The sequence below is a fragment of the Pan troglodytes genome, chromosome 13 (assembly GCF_028858775.2).
Source record: "Pan troglodytes isolate AG18354 chromosome 13, NHGRI_mPanTro3-v2.0_pri, whole genome shotgun sequence".
NCBI lineage: Eukaryota > Metazoa > Chordata > Mammalia > Primates > Hominidae > Pan > Pan troglodytes.
In genome coordinates this window covers 32,557,494-32,577,060 of record NC_072411.2, presented here as the reverse complement: position 1 = coordinate 32,577,060, position 19,567 = coordinate 32,557,494, and the positions used below count along the sequence as shown (strand labels likewise).

Sequence of the window (19,567 nt, the reverse complement as noted above, 5' to 3'; positions counted from 1 at the left end):
GAAATTGGAGAGAGACCTTCCTATGACATATGTGGTAAGGACTACAGAAAGATAACTGTGCAACCGGAGCACTGGCATATGCCCTCCAGAGCCTAAGGCCCCACACAAGGCACATGATATAGCAGCCTACTGCTGGAGAAATCTTGAGTTACATGGTTCACTGAATGTTTCAGACACCGCAGCAAAAACCAACCTTTGTTCCTGCCCACACTAATAGCATGACACAAACCAAAATGAAACATAAATATAAAACAATCTCGACATAAATAATTATCTCATCATCTACTGTTTTTCTACATCTGATGATGTGCATTTTTTAGAAATTGGAAGACACATAAAAGCAAGTTAGAAATTTGAGTTGTGAGTTATAATATTTTCAAAAGATAAAAGTCAACAGAATCAAATTCAGAGATAATTCAGATGTTGGAACTAAATGCAAGTAATTTAAAATAATAATGATCAAAATGTTAAAGAATCTAGTTAAAAAAAGACAACATGTAGGGAAAAATGAGGAATTTAACCAGAGATAGAACAGTAAAAGGCAAAAGCTAGAAATAAGTGAAAGCATGAGAACAGAGATGAAGAATTACAACAGCAAGCTGATTAGCAGACTGGTCATCAGAGCTAAAGAAAGAAAGCAGTAAATTTTATGCTATGTCAATACAAATTATTTGAATGGTAGCACAAAGGGAGAAAAGAGAAAAACAAAATAAACCAATGAGCCAAGCAAATAAAATACTCCAGTGAATCCAAGAATTCTTGGGTAATATGAAATTAACTAGAATACAATTAATTGGAATTCCAGGAGAGTAAAAACAGAATGTGAGAGAAGAAAAATTTGAAAAAGATAACTAAGGAGACCAAATAACCTCAAAAAGATCCAAGAAAGATTAATACAAAGCTTAAAGAACGCTAGAATAATCACACAGTCAAACTGCTGAAAACCAAGGATTAGCATAAATCTTGAATTCAGTCACAGAAAAATAGGAACACTGTGTAGAGAGATAAGCAGAAACAGACGTTACAGTGAACTGCTTGTCAGCAACTCTACAAGTCAGAAACCAATGATACAAAATTTTTAAATAACTGAAAAAAGTCAACCCCCAATCTTATATCCATTAACTATATAGCGAAAATAACAATTAAATGAAGACATTTTCAGATTAACACTGGAAGAGTCCCTTGCTAACAGGTCTACACTAAAATAAATGTCAAAATCATTTCTTGAGGCAAAAGGAATATGGAAGCAGATGAAAGTTGAAACTACACAAAGAAATAAAGAGTACCAGAGAAGATACAAAGATACATTGCCCAATTATTTTACATTGCTCTAAAGATAACTGTCTTACTTTTTTAAAAAAAAGAGTAACTTTATATTATTGAATTCATAATATTTGATACTATAATGCATGACATAAATAGTATAAAGGAGAGAGGAAACAGAAATATACATTTTAAGGTTTTTACGCCATAGTTGGTATAATACAAATTATAGGTTACTGTAATAAGCTAGAATAGGTATTGGAATCTCTAGAGAAACCATGAACATTTTCAAAAGATGGTATGTGCATTAATATTTTCATAGAACTTCCAGCATTTTTCTTCATTTAATTTTATTTATTTATTTATTTACTTTTGAGATGGAGTCTCGCCCTGTTGCCCAGGCTGGAGTGAAATGGCCTGATCTCAGCTCACTGCAACCTCCACCTCCCAGTTTCCAATGATTCTCCTGCCTCAGCCTCCCAAGTAGCTGGGATTACAGGTGCCCACCACCATGCCCAGTTAATTTTTGTATTTTTAGTAGAGACGGGGTTTCACCATGTTGGCCAGGCTTGTCTCAAACTCCTGACCTCGTGATCAGCCCACCTTGGCTTCCCAAAGTGCTGGGATTACAGATTTGAGACACCATGCTAGGCCCCAGCTTTTATTTTTTCAGGTAGTTGTTGTGTTATTCATGTGAAGTAAGGTTATTCTTAAATATCCATGTTTTGAGAATAATGACAAATTAATTTATCTCAATCTAAATAACATTTTAATATTGAATATTTAAATACTTGTATTATTTTTAACAGAAGTCATTCTAACTGGTGTGAGATAGTATCTCATTGATGTTTAGTTTTGCATTCTCTAATGATTAGTGATGGTATGCACGTGTTAATATGTTTGTTGGCCACATATGTGTTCTTTTGAAAACTGTTCATGTTCTTTGCCCATTTTTTAATGGGGTTATTTTTTGCTTGTTGATTTGTCTAAGTCTCTTATAGATTCTGGATAGTAGGCCTTTGCTGTATGCATAGTGTGTGAATGTTTTCTTCCATTCTGTACGCTGTCTGTTCAATCCTCCTTGAGAGTTTCTCATGCTGTGCAGAAGCAGCTCTTTAGTTTAATTAAATCACACTTGTCAATTTTCATTTTTCTGGCAATGCTTTTGAGGACTTACCCATAAATTCACTGCCAAGTGCAATGTCCAGACGAATATTTCCTAGGTTTTCTTCCATGATTTTTATAGTCAGAGGATGTAATCTTATGCCAATGGGTCTTAATAATCAAATGACTCCACAGTAAGAATCATTACTCTGAAAAATCGATTTTGTTATAATGATGGAAATTTAAATATTTGAAAGTAAAAACAGATGCCACCTTTTTGCTAGAACTCTACAAGGCAAATTGCTATAAGAGAGGCAGAGGAAACACAATATATATATCCAAAATATAATTTGCAGTGAAATAAATGAAAGCACATTATAAATAAACTTACCTGATTTTACAAACTAACCTGTAAAGGGATTTCTACTAATTTTTCTATTGCCTGCATTGCCCTTTCTTCTACATCCAATTTATATTTTTGTACTTCACCAATGTGTCTTCACCAATGTGCAGTTTCCATGTTTTTTAAGATTTAATATTACTTCTTCCAACATCTTTTTATCCTCCTCAAGTTTTTTATATTCCGGTTCTACTTTTTTCAGAGATAATAACTCCTGTTGAATAACTTCTTCTTAGTCAAATAGACATATTTTGAAGATACAGCTTCCAGCTTTGCTGTGATCATCAAACAATATTAATAAAATAATATAGCTTGATAATGAAATAGGCTGAGAATAATCTCATACAAAACCAATAACAAATTCTGAAATACATTTACTTGCAATAAAATGTTATCTATAATGTAGATTCTTTAAATGTTAACTCGTACTCAGAAATTCAAGAACAAAGTAAAAGCCACCATGAGTCACAAACGTATATTCTTTACTCTCATCATCTTTGCCACAGAACTTTTGCACTTGATCTTACTTTTATTTTTCTGATAATTTGTGTTTTTTCCTTCTTAAATGGGTCTAAGTTAATTCTTATTAGAAAGTTTCAAACCCCCTTCTCTCATCATCATGCCCCAAAATTTGTCAAAAAAAGTTTCAGAGATATTATATTGAGTTATTTAGGCCAAAGTCAATAAATGGCTCTTAGAATAAGACTTTGAAAATAATGTAATACTCTATGCTAGGCATGGTGTATCATGCATGTAATCCTAGCACTTTAGGAGGCTGTGGCAGAAAGATCACTTGAGGTCAGGAATTTGAGATCAGCCAGAGCAACATAGTGATACCATAATCTCGACAAAAAAAAAAAAAAAAAAAACATGTAAAAAAATTAGCCAGGCATGATGCCTTATGCTTGTAGATCCAACTAGTTGGGAGATTAAGGCAAAAGGATGGCTTGGACTCAGAGTTCAGGGCTGTGGTGAATTATGATCAAACCACTGCACTTCTGCCTGGATGACAACGACCATATCTCAAAAAAAAACAAAATAATCCTATAAATAAGTATTCTAATGCCACAAGCCTTTTCCTAGGCTGTAAATGTTTTATGCTAATTTGAATTGCATTTTAAAAAGTAATGATTCTTGGGGTAAAGGACATAGAATACAGCACTGAGAAATAAATCCACTTATTTACCTTACCAGAAATAAATCCACATTCTTGCGTTACAAGAGCTCCTGAAGTAAGCACTAAATGTGGAAAGGAACAACCAGTACCAGCCACTACAAAAACATACCAAATTGTAAAGACCATTGACACTATAAAGAAACTGCATTAACTAATGGGAAAAATTAAAAACTAGCAACATCATGACAGGATAAATTTCACGTGTAACAATACTAAACTTAAATGTAAATGGGCTAAATGCCCCAGTTAAAAGACACAGACTGGCAAGTTGGATAAAGAGTAAAGACCCATTGGTGTCCTGTATTCAGGAGACCCATCTCATGCGCAAAGACACACATAGGTTTAAAATAAAGGGATGGAGGAACATTTACCAAGCAAATGGAAAGCAAAAAAAAGCAGGGTTTGCAATCCTAGTCTCTGATAAAACAGACTTTAACTGAAAAAGATGAAGAGAGACAAAGAATGGCACTACAAAGCAGTGCCATCAGCTTTTCCTCACGCCTCTGCTCCATCAGCCATCAGGTGGCAGCCACTCAGGCTGTTGGAACCTGGCCATCCCTGCTTCTTTGAGTGGGTGAGGTTGGTGGCTGCTCCACCTGCTCCTGGCACACCCTTGCAGAGGTGGCTGGTTGCTCTTTGAGCCAGCTTGGCCTTGCCTGGCATGCACAGGCCCCGGGGACCGACATGCTGCTCTGAATGAGTTTATCCTGACTCTGTCAAATTCTACGTCTGGCCTGGGCCACAGAAGCACGTGTCCCCTGGGTGGTAATACTAGCTGCTTTCTGGACTGGAACATAAACTCCTCAAGACGACCTGTTGTCTGCCTCTTGGCAACCAAGAAGCCTGCAGTGTCATATGACCCATGAGGCATGGACGGAAGGCCCAAAGGCAGCGCACACCCTGGTCCTGAGCCTGCTGCTCCTTTCCTCTATATGGCTCCATTTGTAGCACAGTTGTTGCACTGAGGCTTGTGCATGCCGGGCAAGGGCAAGCTGGCTCAAAGAGCAACCAGCTATCTTTGCACGGATGTGCCAGCAGCAGGTGGACCAGCCACCAACCTCACACGCTGCCAGTCAGGCTAAATCAGTTCTTCTACCATAAAGATAGGGCCACAGTGCCATCTGGTTTTCCTAAGGCCTCTGCTTCATCAGCCATTAGGTGGCACCCACTCAGGCTGTGGGAACCTGGCCATCCCTGCTTCCTTGAGTGGGTGAGCTGGTGGCTGCTCCACCTGCTCTAGGCGCACCCTTGCAGAGGTGGCTGGTTGCTCTTTGAGCCAGCTTGGCCTTGCCTGGCATGCACAGACCCCAGCTACAGATACGCTGCTCCAAGTGAGCTTGTCCTGTCTAGGGCCAAATTCTAAGTCTGGCCAGGGATACAGAAGGCCAAGTCCCCTGGATGGTAATCCTGGCTGCTTTCTGCACATGAACATAAAGTCCTTCTCAAGATGGCCTGTGGTCCGCCTCTTGGCAACCAAGAAGCCCGCAGAGTCATACGACCCATGAGGCATGGACTGAAGGCCCAAAGGCAGCGCACACCCTGCTCCTGAGCCTGCTGCTCCTTTCCTCTATATGGCTCCATTTGTAGCACAGTAGTGGCACTGAGGCTTCCGCATGCCGGGCAAGGCTAACAGGGCTCAAAGAGCAATCAGCCACCTCTGCAAGGGTGTGCCAGAAGCTGGTGGAACAGCCACCAATCTCACTCGCTACAGGACATGGAACATCAGTTCCTCTACCATAAAGGTAGGGCCACAGGGCCATCCGCTTTTCCTAAGGCCTCTGCTCCATTAGCCATCAGGTGGCAGCCACTTGGGCTGTGGGAACCTGGCCATCCACTTCCTTGACTGCGTGAGGTTGGTGGCTGGTCCACCTCCTCCAGGCGCACCCTTGCAGAGGTGGCTGGTTGCTCTTTGAGCCAGCTTGGCCTTGCCTGCCATGCATAGGCTCCAGCTACTGACATGCTGCTCTGAGTGAGCTTGTCCTGCCTTGACACAAATTCTAAGTCTGGCCAGGGCCACAGAAGGCTGAGTCCCCTGGATGGTAATCCTGGCTGCTTTCTGCACTTGAACATAAAGTCCCCCTCAAGACGGCCTGTGGTCTGCCTCTTGGTAACTAAGAAGCCCGCAGTGCTATACGACCCCTGAGGCATGGACTGGAGCCCCAAAGGCAGCGCACACCCTGCTCCTGAGCCTGCTGCTCCATTTGTAGCACAGTAGTTGCACTGAGGCTTGTGCATGCCGGGCAAGGCCAAGTTGGCTCAAAGAGCAACCAGCCACTTCTGCAAGGGTGTGCCAGGAGCAGCTGGACCAGCCACCAACCTCACTTGCTGCCGGACATGGTACATCCGTTCTTCTACCCTAATGGTAGGGCCAAGAGGCAGACCACAGGCCGTCTTGAGGAGGACTTTATGTTCAAGTGCAGAAAGCAGCCAGGATTGCCACCCAGGGGACTCGGCCTTCTGTGGTCTGCAGTGCCATACGAGCTCTGAGGCATGGACTGGTGACATCTGCATTATAGAAAAATTAACTTAAGATCCATTAAAGAGTTAAACATGCCATCTGATTTTCCTCAGGCCTCTGCTCCCTCAGCCCTCAGGTGGCAGCCACTCAGGCTGTTGTAACCTGGCCATCCCTGCTTCCTTCAGTGGGTGAGGTTGGTGGCTGGACCAACTGGTCCAGGCGCACCCTTGCAGAGGTGGCTGGTTGCTCCTTGAGCCAGTGTGGCCTTGCTGGCATGCGCAGGCCCCAGCTACTGACACGCTGCTCCGAGTGAGCTTGTCCTGCCTTGACACAAATTCTAAGTGTGGCCAGGGCCACAGAAGGCCGAGTCCCCTGGATGGTAATCCTGGCTGCTTTCTGCACTTAAACATAAAGTCCTCCTCAAGACGGCCTGTGGTCTGCCTCTAGGCAACCAAGAAGCCTGCAGTGCTATACAACCCCTGAGGCATGGACTGGAGCCCGAAAGACAGCACACACGCTGCTCCTGAGCCTGCCGCTCGTTTCCTCTCTGTGGCTCCATTTGTAGCACAGTTGTTGCACTGAGGCTTGTGCATGCCCGGCAAGGCCAAGCTGGCTCAAAGAGCAACCAGCCACCTCTGTAAGGGTCCACCTGGAGCAGGTGGACCGGCCACCAACCTCACCCACTCAAGGAAGTAGGGAATGTGTGTTTGTGCCATTCATTTCCCTACAAGTACATTTCCCCTGAGGGTGGTGGCCTACGTTTTCTTCTAGGTTTTTTGCTTTTAGGTCTAACGTTTAATTCTTTTATCCTTCTTAAGTTAATTTTTGTATAAAGTGTAAGTAAGTGGACCAGTTTCAGTTTTCTGCATATGGCTAGCCAGTTTTCCTAACACCATTTGTTAAATAGGGAATCCTTTCCCCAGTGCTTACTTTTGTCAGTTTTGTCAAAGATCTGATGGTTTTACACGTGTGGTGTCATTTCTGTGGCCTCTGTTCTGTTCCATTGGTCTATATACCTGGTTTGGTGGCAGTACCATGCTGTTTACATTACTGTGGCCTCGTAGAATAGTTTGAAGTCAGGTACTGTGATGCCTCCAGCTTTGTTCTTTTTGCTTAGGATTGTCTTGGCCATGCAGACTCTTTTTTGGTTCCATATGAAATTTGAAGTAATTTTTCTAATTTTGTGTAGAAAGTCAATGGTAGCTTGATGGGGATAGCACTGAATCTATAAATCACTTTGGGTGGTATGGCACTCAGGCACAGAAATGTTCTTGTGTTAAGCAATACCATTCAGGACATAGGCATGGGCAGAGACTTCATCACTACAACACCAAAAGCAATGGCAACAAAAGCCAAAATTGACAAATGGGATCTAATTAAGCTAAAGGGTGTCTGCAGAGCAAAAGAAACTATCATCAGAGTGAACAGGCAACCCACAGAATGGGAGAAAATTTTTGCAATCTATCCATCTGACGAAGGGCTAATATGCAGAATCTACAAAGAACTTAAACAAATTTACAAGAAAAAAAAAACCATCAAAAAGTGGGCAAAGGATATGAACAGACACTTCCAAAAGAAGACATTTATGCAGCCAAAGAACAAGTGAAGCAAACCACATCATCACTGGTCATTAGAGAAATGGAAATCAAAACCACAATGAGATATAATCTCACGCCACTTAGAATGACCATCATTAAGACATCAGGAAACAACAGATGCTAGAGAGGACATGGAGAAATAGGAATGCTTTTACACTCTTGGTGGTAGTATAAATTAGTTCAACCATTGTGGAAGACAGTGTGACAATTCCTCAAGGATCTACAACTAGAAATACATTTCACCCAGCAATCCCATTACTGGGTATATACTGAAAAAATAATAAATCGTTCTAATATAAAGACAAATGCACACGTATGTTTACTGCGGCACAGTTCACAACAGCAAACACTTGGAACCAACCCAAATGCCCATCAATGATAGACTGGATAATGTGGCATATATACACTATGGAATACTATGCAGCCATAAAAAAGGATGAGTTCATGTCCTTTGCAGGGACATGGATGAAGCTGGAAAGCATCATTCTCAGTAAACTATTGCAAAGACAAAAAACCAAATACCGCATGTTCTCACTCATAGGTGGGAATTGAACAATGAGAACACATGGACACAGGAAGGGGATCGTAACACACCAGGGACTGTTGTGGGGTGGGGGGAAGAGGGAGGGATAGGATTAGGAGATACACTTAATGCTAAATGACGAGTTAATGGGGGCAGCACACCAACATGGCCCATGTATACATATGGAACAAACCTGCACGTTGTGCACATGTATCCTAAAACTTAAAGTATAATAATAATAAAATTACAAAATTAAAAAAAGTTTTAAAAAATTTCCAACTGGTTTTTTTGTTTTTTGTTTTTTTTTTGTTTTTTGGGGTTTTTTCTTTTTCTTTTTTTTATTGTTTGTTTTTTTGTTTTGGTTTTTTTTTTGGCAGCCACAGGAGTTTTAGCCAATTCAGATGCCATGCTCCCCACAATTTGGAACATTCCTTTGGATTTGACGAAGTCAGGAAGAGATGGGAGAGAAGTGAAACAGCAACAATAAACCCCAAACATAAACAAAAAGAGTTAAGCAAAACAAACAAATGCACAATTCCTATGATTGATTACTGAGTGTTCTAATGGTAAGGAGAAATTAAAAGCAGCTGGTAGGTCATCTTAAATTTTAGTCATTAAGGAAAAATTTTAAGACAAACTCTAATTCAGCTACTTACCTGGAAATAAGGCTCAGGCTGGTGATTGTTCTCTGCCATCTTAGATGCTGGAAAAAACTTACACTCACCTTGCCTGTCAGAAGCAAGCTGAAACTCAGGAAAGGAGGTGCCTGCTCTCCTTTGTCATGGAAGCAGGAAAACTTGCCTTCCTTGTTGGAAATGAGCAAAACTTCAGAAAAGGAGTTGTACAGCAAAATCAACCTTACATCTCAACCAAATTTTGGGAGATCAGGGACTCTCTGCAGGGGAGAAGCTCCACAACCTCAGCAAATTATCCTATTGGTTTGGGCAATAAAAATAGCCCAGGTTGGTATCAAGCAATAATGAGATTTATCAAAGGTCAGTACCACCTTTGTAATGTCCTTCTCTTTTTTTATCTTTATTGGTATAGTCTGTTCTGTCAGAAACTAGGAGTGCAACACCTGCTTTTTTCGGTTTTGCATTTGCTTGAAATATCTCTCCATTCCTTTATTTTGAGCCTATGTATGGCACTGCACGTGAGATGGGTTTCTTGAAGACGGCATACTCCAGTGGGTCTTGGTTCTTTATCCAGCTTGCCCCCTGTGTCTTTCAATGGGAGCATTTAGCCCATTTACATTTAAGCTTAGCAATGGTATGTGTGGATTTGATCCTGTCATCATGCTGTCAGCTGGTTATTTTGCAGACTTACGTATGTGGTTCGTTTTTAGCATCACTGGTCTGTGTACTTCAGAGCATTTTTGTAGTGGCAGGTGATGATCTTTTCTTTCCATATTTAGCACTTCCTTCAGGAGCTCTCGTAAGGTATATCTGGTGATACCGAATTCTCTCAGCATTTGCTTGACTGAAAAGGATCTTATTTCTCCTTCACTTATGATGCTTAATTTTGCTGGATATGAAATTCTGGGCTGAAATTTCTTTTCTTCAATGGCAGTTGATGTGGGTTGGGGTGTGTGCTGCACTCCTGTGTGCTGTCAGGGCAAGTACAGCAAAACCCAGCTGTGTAAACACACACAGCAAAGTGATGTAAGAAGTTTCCATATAAAGGGCTGCAGTATGGAGAGGTAATGTGCAGGCTGGTTTGTGGCTGTAGGGGCCACCTTGCTGCAGCTCTCCACTGATATGGTACAGTCAACTAGCACAGAAGCTATAGTGTGGGCATCTAAGAGTGCCCTGTAAGCATGTGTGGTGAGGCTAGGGCCATGGGAGAGGCAAGCAGACTAAGGAGTGCTGCAATCAGACCAGCCCCATCTCATGTGCAAGACTGCCCAGCCTCCAGAGATCAGGTCTCAGAGGAGAACTCTCTCAAAAGTGAACCCCCAGCACAGCACAGCTGCTCTACACAAACATGGCTAGACTTCTTTTATTAAGCAAGTCCTCTTTTTTAAAACAGGAACTCTTGGACCTGATCTCTGCTGGGCAATCTTGCACATGAGATGTGGCTGGTATGACCTCAGCATTCCTAAAGTGCTGGGATAAAGTGTCTCACAAGGGCAAGTAGACCCTAGAGAGACAGCTGTTCCAGCCCTCTGGGCTCCACATCACCTGACTTGCTGCTCCAACACTTCGCTTGTCTCCTGGGTGCTCCATCCCAGAGACATGTGAGTTAGCAATCACTTAGTGTAATCGGCCCAGGATGGAGGGTCTGTGCTGTGGGCCCAAGCCAGGGTTCCCTGTCTGGTGATGAGTAGTGGAGGGTGTGTGGTACCCATGGGAGATGGACTGGCTTGTTCTTTGGGTCAACTGCAGCTTATTGGAGGTGTTGATATGGCACTTAGGGTCTTTGCTCCCTTGATATATCTTCTGAGGGTAGCAAGGGCAATTCTACTGCAGAGGCAGTGGCAGAAAGGATTTCATTTGCTCCTGGAAGCTCTGTCCAAAAAACTGCCGAGTTGCTACTGGCTTGATAGCTCCGGTGGTGGGCTGGCTAGAGACCCAGGCCAGGAAGACCTGCCCATCAAGTAGAGTCCGGCCAATTTTCTGTAGGGCTGCTGTGGTATGCTGGGGGTCCCTCCAGTCCCTAATTGCCTCATATTTTCCAGGGAAGATGATAGCCTGCCCCTTCCTCTGGGAGCTCTGTACCACTGAGGTACGAACCTGTTGCCAATCTGAACACACCTATAAGATGTGGCTGGAGGCAAGTTGAGGAGTCTTACCTAGTCAGGAGGAACAAGCACAGGGACTTGCTTTAAAAAAAAAGTCTGGCCACGTTTTTATAGAGCAGCTGTGCTGTGCTGGGGGTTCACTTCAGCCCCTGGTCACCTCAGACACTCTGAAGCCCTAAGGCTGAAATGGCTGGGTCGCCCAAAAAGCAAAGATGACAATCTGGTCCTCCCCCTGGCAGCCCTGACTCAGGGAAGCCTGAGACCTCTGTCAGCCAGACAACAGCAGTCAAGGTAGCCAGAGACCCTGGTTGAAAGACTTCACCCACTGACTAGAAATGTGATCAGGGACTGATGTAAACAAGAGTCTGGCCACGTTTTTGTAGCATGGCTGTGCTGTGCTGAGGTACCTCTTCCACCCCTTGTCAGCTTGGGCTCTCCAAAGCCCGCAGGCCAGAAAGGCTAGTCGCCAAAACAGCAAAGGTGGGGGCCTGTCCCTCTCTCCGGGAGCTCTGTCCCAGGAACATTTCACGTTTCCATTGGCCAAGGAATGCTGGTGGGGGCAGCTGGAGGCCCCAGTTGGGAGGCCCTGTCCAGTGAGGTGGAACAGGATGAGGGGCCTGCTTACAGAAGCAGTCTGGCCATGATTTGGTAAAGCAGCTATGCTGTGCTGTGGGATCTCTTCTGTCCCTCGTCGGTTTGTATTCTCCAAAGCCCGCAGGCTGGAATGACTAAGTTGCCTGAACGGGAAAGATGGCGGCCTGCCCCGTCTTTTCTCTCAGAGTTTTATCTTGTTTCATGGAGCTTAATTTTTAGCCTGTTGATTTTACTGTCTTCATTAGACTTGTTGAGAAGGAATCTGTTATATTTTAGGTGAGATAAATGAGAATTCATTGCCTTCTGTAAATAAACCTGTTCATGTCTTGTTCTCTGGAAAGAAGTCTCTTTCAGCTATCTGACTTTGGTCACAATCATGTAGAGCAGTAGCCAGTCTACAATGATGTAATTGAATTTCCATTTCCAGTGTTTCCTCGTTGTGTCTTCCACTGTCCAGTTCAGAACTGAGCATTTTATTCTCAGTTGTCAACATGCTAAGCTGTCCACTGTACTGAAATACTGTGCTTCCTCATTCAATTTTTTTTAAGGTGTGCACTTTTATCCAACTCTCCTCAAGTCAGAGTACAGGTAAGCCCTGGCTGCCTCCAGCCACTCTCAGGGAGACCAAAAGCCTTCATATACCCCAAGTTGAGGTACAAAAAAGGGGGGCCATGAAGGCTGATCATTCAAAATAAAACAAGTTAAAAAGTATTAAGGCAAAGATTCAAAAAATTTTACATTACATAATCTGCACGAAAGCAATACTATCACCTCCCCTGTGTGAACTAGGGAGAGGACTGGGCCATTCTCCTTAGAGAGAAGTGGGGTGGCTTTTAGCAGGGCAAGGGGCTTCCTGAAACAATGCATCTCACAATATTTGGAATGACTATTGAAAAGAAGAACAATGTACAATCAAAGTCCTTGGCCACATTGTAGAACTTTGGGGGAAGCTCGCTCCAACCGACTGCTATCACCTTCGCCGTTCTGGTTTTCAAATCCTGAGTCAAGCCAATAAAAAACAAAACAAAAAATGAAACAAGAAAACAAATAAAGCCATGCCAATCTCATGTTGTTTTCTGAGAAGTTTGGTTTTGTCAAGAAAGGGTGTAACGCAACTAAGTCAGAGTCCACCTAGAAGCATTTGCGGTGGACAATGGAGGGGCCTGACTCATCATACTCCTGCTTGCTGATCCACATCTGCTGGAAGGTGGACAGCGAGGCCAGGATGGAGCCACCGACCCACACGGAGTACTTGCGCTTGGGAGGAGCAACAATCTTGATCTTCATCGTGCTAGGCGCCAGGGCAGTGATCTCCTTCTGCATCCTGTGGGCAATGCCAGGGTACATGGTGGTGCCACCAGACAGCACTGTGTTGGTGTACAGGTCTTTGCGGATGTCCACATCAGACTTGACTATGGAGTTGAAGGTAGTTTCGTGGATGCCACAGGATTCCATGCACAGGAAGCAAGGCTGGAAGAGCGCCTCAGGGCAGCGGAACCGCTCATTGCCGATGGTAATGACCTGACCATCGGGCAGCTCGTAGCTCTTCTCTACGGAGGAGCTGGAGGCTGCCATGGCCATCTCCTGCTCGAAGTCCAGGGCAACATAGCACAGCTTCTCTTTGATGTCACGCACAATTTCCTGCTCGGCCGTGGTGGTGAACCTATAGCCACGCTTGGTGAGGATCTTCATGAGGTAGTCAGTCAGTTCCCACCCAGCCAGGTCTAGGCACAGGTTGGCATGGGGGAGGGCATTCCCCTCATAGATGGGCACAGTGTGGGTGACCCCGTCACCAGAGTCCATCACGATGCCAGTAGTACGGCCAGAGGTGTACAGGGACAGCACGGCCTGGATGGCCACGTTCATGGCTGGGGTGTTGAAGGTCTCAAACATGATCTGGGTCATCTTCTCATGGTTGGCCTTGGGGTTCAGGGGGGCCTCAGTCAGCAGGATGGGGTGCTCCTCAGGAGCCACACGCAGCTCATTGTAGAAGGTGTGGTGCCAGATCTTCTCCATGTTGTCCCAGTTGGTGATGATGCCATGCTCCATGGGGTACTTCAGGGTCAGCATGCTTCTCTTGCTCTGGGCCTCTTTGCCCACATAGGACTCCTTCTGATGCATGCCCTCCATCATGCCCTGGTGCCTGGGGCACCCCACGATGGAAGGGAAGACAGCCCGGGGGGCATCATCACCCGCAAAGCTGGCCTTGCAAATGCCAGAGCCGTTGTCAATGACGAGCACGGCGGTATCATCATCCACGGTGAGCTCATTCAATTGTAGAGCCTTTAAAAGATTATCATTCTTTTTTTTCACATTTTCAACTTCCTCCAAATATTTCTTTTCTCTTAGCTGGCTCTGATGTTTCATTGTGTCTAGCTCCAGTCTTAGCATGGCAATTTCTTCCTGCAACGTACTATTTTCATGCAAGAGGTCTTTTTCTTTCTTATAACTAAGAAAAAGCTAAGTAAACAAAGAGAACTTTTAGTTAGCACTCAATAGATTGACATATCATGATTTCTTCTGAAATTAAAAAATAACATGTATTTGTATAATGAAAGAATCCCCATAGTGGATATTTAACTGGAAAAAAATTGGACAAAACTTCAAACCTAATAGAGTGTAAATTCCTCCAGTGATTTATTTTTCATAGTCTTTAAATAAAGATTTAAACTTTTAGGAATTCAGGAGAAGATTCCTAAAAGTTTAAATCTTTATTTAAAGACTATGAAAAATAAATCACTAGAGGATTTTTAAGAATCTCAGAATTTAAAAAGCCTTTTTCTAAGTTACAAAAAACCCAGAGGCATAAAATATAAGATTAATAATTTGACTATATTTTTAAGATTAGGTTTACACTCTGATATCTAACCTATCAACCACACCATCCTAAGAGCCTTAGCTATGCATATATTTGGACAGAAGCAATTTCTCAAACTTCTTTAAGTTTCTTTTACTGAAGAACCTTTTACCGATATTCTACATTTCTAATATTTCTATACTCAGTTATAAGACTTACATTTATTTATAACTGTCAAATCTAAGCACTGTACCCTTCCATACTGTACACATCTGTATCTAGGCATTGCACTTCTACATACAATACTGAACTCATTTAAGATCGCGATTCTTAAAAGGAGAGGTCAAAAAATATACACAGATGCAGGATTTTCCCCAGGTCTGCTGATGCTACTTCTAGTGATCCTCCGCAAAACCACAGTTACTTCTGTGGTGTAAATATATAAATACAAAAGAAGCCTTTTGTTTCAAAATATGAATGGTAAATAAGATACAACTTATAGAGATTTTCTTAGAAATCATGAGATTATTTCCCATTGTGATAACTTATTTCCTCTTTATAATATTTGAAACAGTAGTAACTGTGAAATAGGGGAAATATACTGAACTATTTCTCTAGGAACAAAATACTTATCAATAAATGATCACTAAATGTGTATCATGGCATGTCATTGTTTTCTAACCTCTTTACATTGAAATGAGAAACTACTTGGAACAAACTGTTCCTCTCCACAAAAGTAAGGATAATGACATCCACAATGTGGCCTCTGACCCAGCTATACATTTCCTACTTTCCTATCAGTGAAAACAATCAATTGACTTCTCTATTAACATTTTTTTAAAAACTAATGTCCAAAAACAAGAAAATCTGTTTTCAGTAGCAAAACTTTTTATACGGAAAGATCATCAATTCTTATGAAAAGTATCAAATGCTTCTCCTCTGGACTGAGGCCATTGTGAAGGTCACTACTCGACTGTTGCAGGCAAATGGAGGTGAATTAAGAACATGGCTTTATCCTATATGTACATATATAGATACATGACAAAGGATATATAGAATATATACACACATATATATGACTTAAAAATCCTTTATATTTCCAAAATATCTAGTTTTCTAAAAATATATACACATATAAAAACATTTGAAAATAACTAAAGAAAATACCTCAGAATTCATTTTCTTTTCAGCCACTTCTATCTGCTTTTCTTCATGAATCAGAATCTCATCTTGTAATATTCCAGTGTTCTGTTCTTCAGAAAGTTGCTTCTGAGTATCATTTTGTTCGTCACTAGAAGAAATTTTAATTTTCATGAAATACTGGAGGTGTCCCTAAAATGATCTACAGGGCAAGATGGCGCCATCAGATGTCATTCACACAATGTATATCTGCACATTATTCCAAGCAAGGCAAAGGGGTCTCACATCTGTTAACCAGGTGTCCCCAACCATGCTGGCACCAGGGACTGGTTTTGTGGAAGATAATTTTTCCAGGAACCTGAGGTGGGGGACGGTTCCAGGATTCAAGAACATTACATTCATTGTGCACTTTATTTCTATTATTATTAATATATAATGAAATAATTATATAACTCACCAAAATGTAGAATCAGTGGGAGCCCTGAGCTTGTTTTCCTGCAACTAGATGGTCCTATCTGGGGGTGACGGGAGATGGTGACAGATCATAAGGAATTCAATTCTTATAAGGAGTGAACAACCTATATCCCCCTGCATGAGCAACTTACAGCAGGGTTCAGGTCACACTCTTAGGACAATCTAATGCCACCACTGATCTGACACGAGGAGGAGCTCGGGCGGTAATGCGAGTGACAGAGAGTGGCTGTAAACAGATGAAGCTTCACTTACTTACCAGCCTCTAACCTCCTGCTGTGTGGCCCAGGTCCTAACAGACCAGGGACTGCTACTGGTCCGTGGCCTGTAACCCATACTTTTATGTTTATTTTTTGGAAACACTTTCCACTTATATTCTTGATTCCTATGTATTTTATAAACAACTTAGAAATTCCTTTTAGAACAACACAGGGTCTAATATTATGTTTTTAACATAGGACTTTGAATTAATTTTATCGGTGTATGAGAGAGATGTGAAATAAACTAATCGTTAAGCACCTTCCATTTTACTTTTATTTCATGCATATTAAGAATAAAACTGGGAAGTCCTAGGCAGAGCAATTGGGCAAGAGGAATAAAGGGCATCCAGATTAGAAAAGAGGAAGTCAAACTATCTCTTAACCAATGATATGATCTTATACCTAGAAAACCCTAAAGACTCCTACAAAACACTCCTAGATTTGATACATGAATTCAGTAAAGTCTCACAGGTTACAAAATAAATGAATACCAATCAGTAGCACCACTATACACCAACTACGACCAAGCTGAGAGTTCATATCAACAATCCAATCCCTTTTACAGTGGCTGCAAAACACTGTGAAATACCTAAGAATATACTTAATGAAAAAAGTGAGTGATCTATATAAAGATAACTGGAAAACACCACTGAAAAAAATAGATGACACAAATGAAAATACATCCTATGTTCATGTACTGAAAGAACTGATATAGTGAAAATGACAATAGTGCCCAAAGCAGTCTACACATTCGATACAATTCCTACAAAAGTACCAATGTCATTCTTCACAGAATTATTTTAAAATGCTGACATTCATGTAGGACCACAAAAGAGCCTGAACAGCAACAGACATACCAAGCAAAAGGAACAAATATGTTGGCATCACATTACCTGACTTCAAATTATACTCTAAGGCCACAGTAACAGAAACAGCGTGGTACTCGTATAAAAACAGATACATAGATCAACGGAACAGAACAGAAAACTCAGAAATAAAGCCACTACAACCAAGTGATCTCTGAGCAAGGATACAAAAACATACACTGGAGAAAGTACAGGTTATTCAATAAATGGTGCTGGGGAAAAAAGATAGCCACATGTGGAAGAATGAAACTGGATCTCTATCTCTCACCATATACAAAAATTAATTCAAGATGGATGAAAGGCCTAAACCTAAGACCTGAAAACATTGGCCTAGGCAAAGAATTTATGAGGAAGACCCTAAAAGCAAATCCAACAAAAATGAAAATAAATAAATAAGACCTAATTAAACTAAAAAGCTTCAGCACAGCAAAAGAAATAATCATCAGAGTAAAACAACAACGTATACAATGGGAAAAATTTGAAAATTATGACGCTAACAAAGGACTAATATCTATAACCTACAAGAAATTCAAACAAATCAACAGGAAAAACACAAATAATTCCATTAGAAAGTGGCCAAATTACATGAATAGACATTTCTCAAAGGAAGATGTACAAACGGTAAACAAGCATATAAAAACACGCTAAATATCTCTAATCATCAGGGAAATGTACAATAAAACCACAGTGAGATATCACCTCACTGCAGCCAGAATGGCCACTATTAGAAATCAAAAAACAACACATGTTGGCGTGGATGCGGTGAAAAGACAACAGTGATACACTGCTGGTGGGAATGCAAATTCATACAAATCTATGGAAAACAGTATGGAAAGTTCTCGAAGAACTAAAAGTAGATCCTACCATTTTATCCAGCATTCTCATTTCCAGATATCTACACAAAATAAAAGAAATCGTACTCTCAAAAAGACACCAGCACACGTATGTTTACTGCAGCACAATTCACAATATGCAAAGATATGGAATCAACCAGTGTCCATCAACTGATGAGTGGAATAAAGAAACTGGATGTATATACATATATATATCTCACATCACATATATGTATCATATATATGTATGTGTGTATATACACTCACACATATACATACGTCCATACCTGAGACTGGGTAATTCATACACATACATACCTGAGACTGGGTAATTCATAAAGGAAAGAGGATTAATTGATTCCCAGTTACGCATGGCTGGGGAGGCCTCAGGAAACTTAACAACCATGGTAGAAGGGGAAGGGGAAGCAGGCACCTTCTTCATAAGGCGGCAGGAGAGAGAGAAGAGAGAAGTGAAGCGCAAAGAGCCCCTTATGAAACCGTCAGCTCTTGTGAGGATTCACTCACTATCACAAGAACAGCATGGAGGAAACCGACCCCATGACCCAATCACCTCCCAGCTGGTCTTTCCTCAACACCTGGGAATTACAATTTGGCATGAGATTTGCATAGAAACACAAAGCCAAACTATTGTTGGGGGGGATATCCTTATTTTTAAAATATCTAAATGTCATTATTTACAATTCAAAATAGCAATTTTTATTAGTTATGATTTTGTTTGAAAATAAAATGATCTGGTAAATTTTCTTCACTTTTAACCTATTCAGTCAAAATACAGAAAAAGCTAGATTTGCCAGCAGAAAATTGTAACAACTTTTTAATGAGATAAAAATGTATAACAATATCACTATTATTGTACAGAGAAAAAAGTGAACATGAAAAGGAATTTAAAAAGACAGAATATGACTATCATATACATACATGAACTGACAAAGAGACTAAAATCTCCTACTGGAGATTATAGCAAAAGCTTCTAAAAATACCAAAAACAAAAGCAAAACAATTATTTTTAAGAAATAAATTATACAGAGAACTCTTCTGGTTAAGACAATGTATGAAAAAAAAAAATCTTCGTGAGAGCTATTATTAACCAAGTCATCATAACCAAAACTTTAAATCCACAATTCTGGAATATTAAAAAGTTTCATTTTGAACATATCTAATGGAAGGCAACTTTTGAACAGAAAATTTCTAGTTAAAGTTGACTGAAACTTAGGAAAGAATTGACGTAGCCATGGTAACAAGACGCCACCCAGAGCCAGTTCAAAATCTAGTCAATCGATCAATGACCACTGGCCTTGCTCACCAACCAATATCAATGTGAG

The 19,567-nt window shown here is 41.3% G+C and overlaps 1 pseudogene; it reads right to left on the bottom strand.

Annotated features, from left to right (window-relative positions):
* Window positions 1-12,941: 12,941 nt before the first annotated feature.
* LOC744297 (POTE ankyrin domain family member G-like) overlaps window positions 12,942-19,567 on the bottom strand; it is a 91,581-nt pseudogene continuing 84,955 nt past the window's right edge.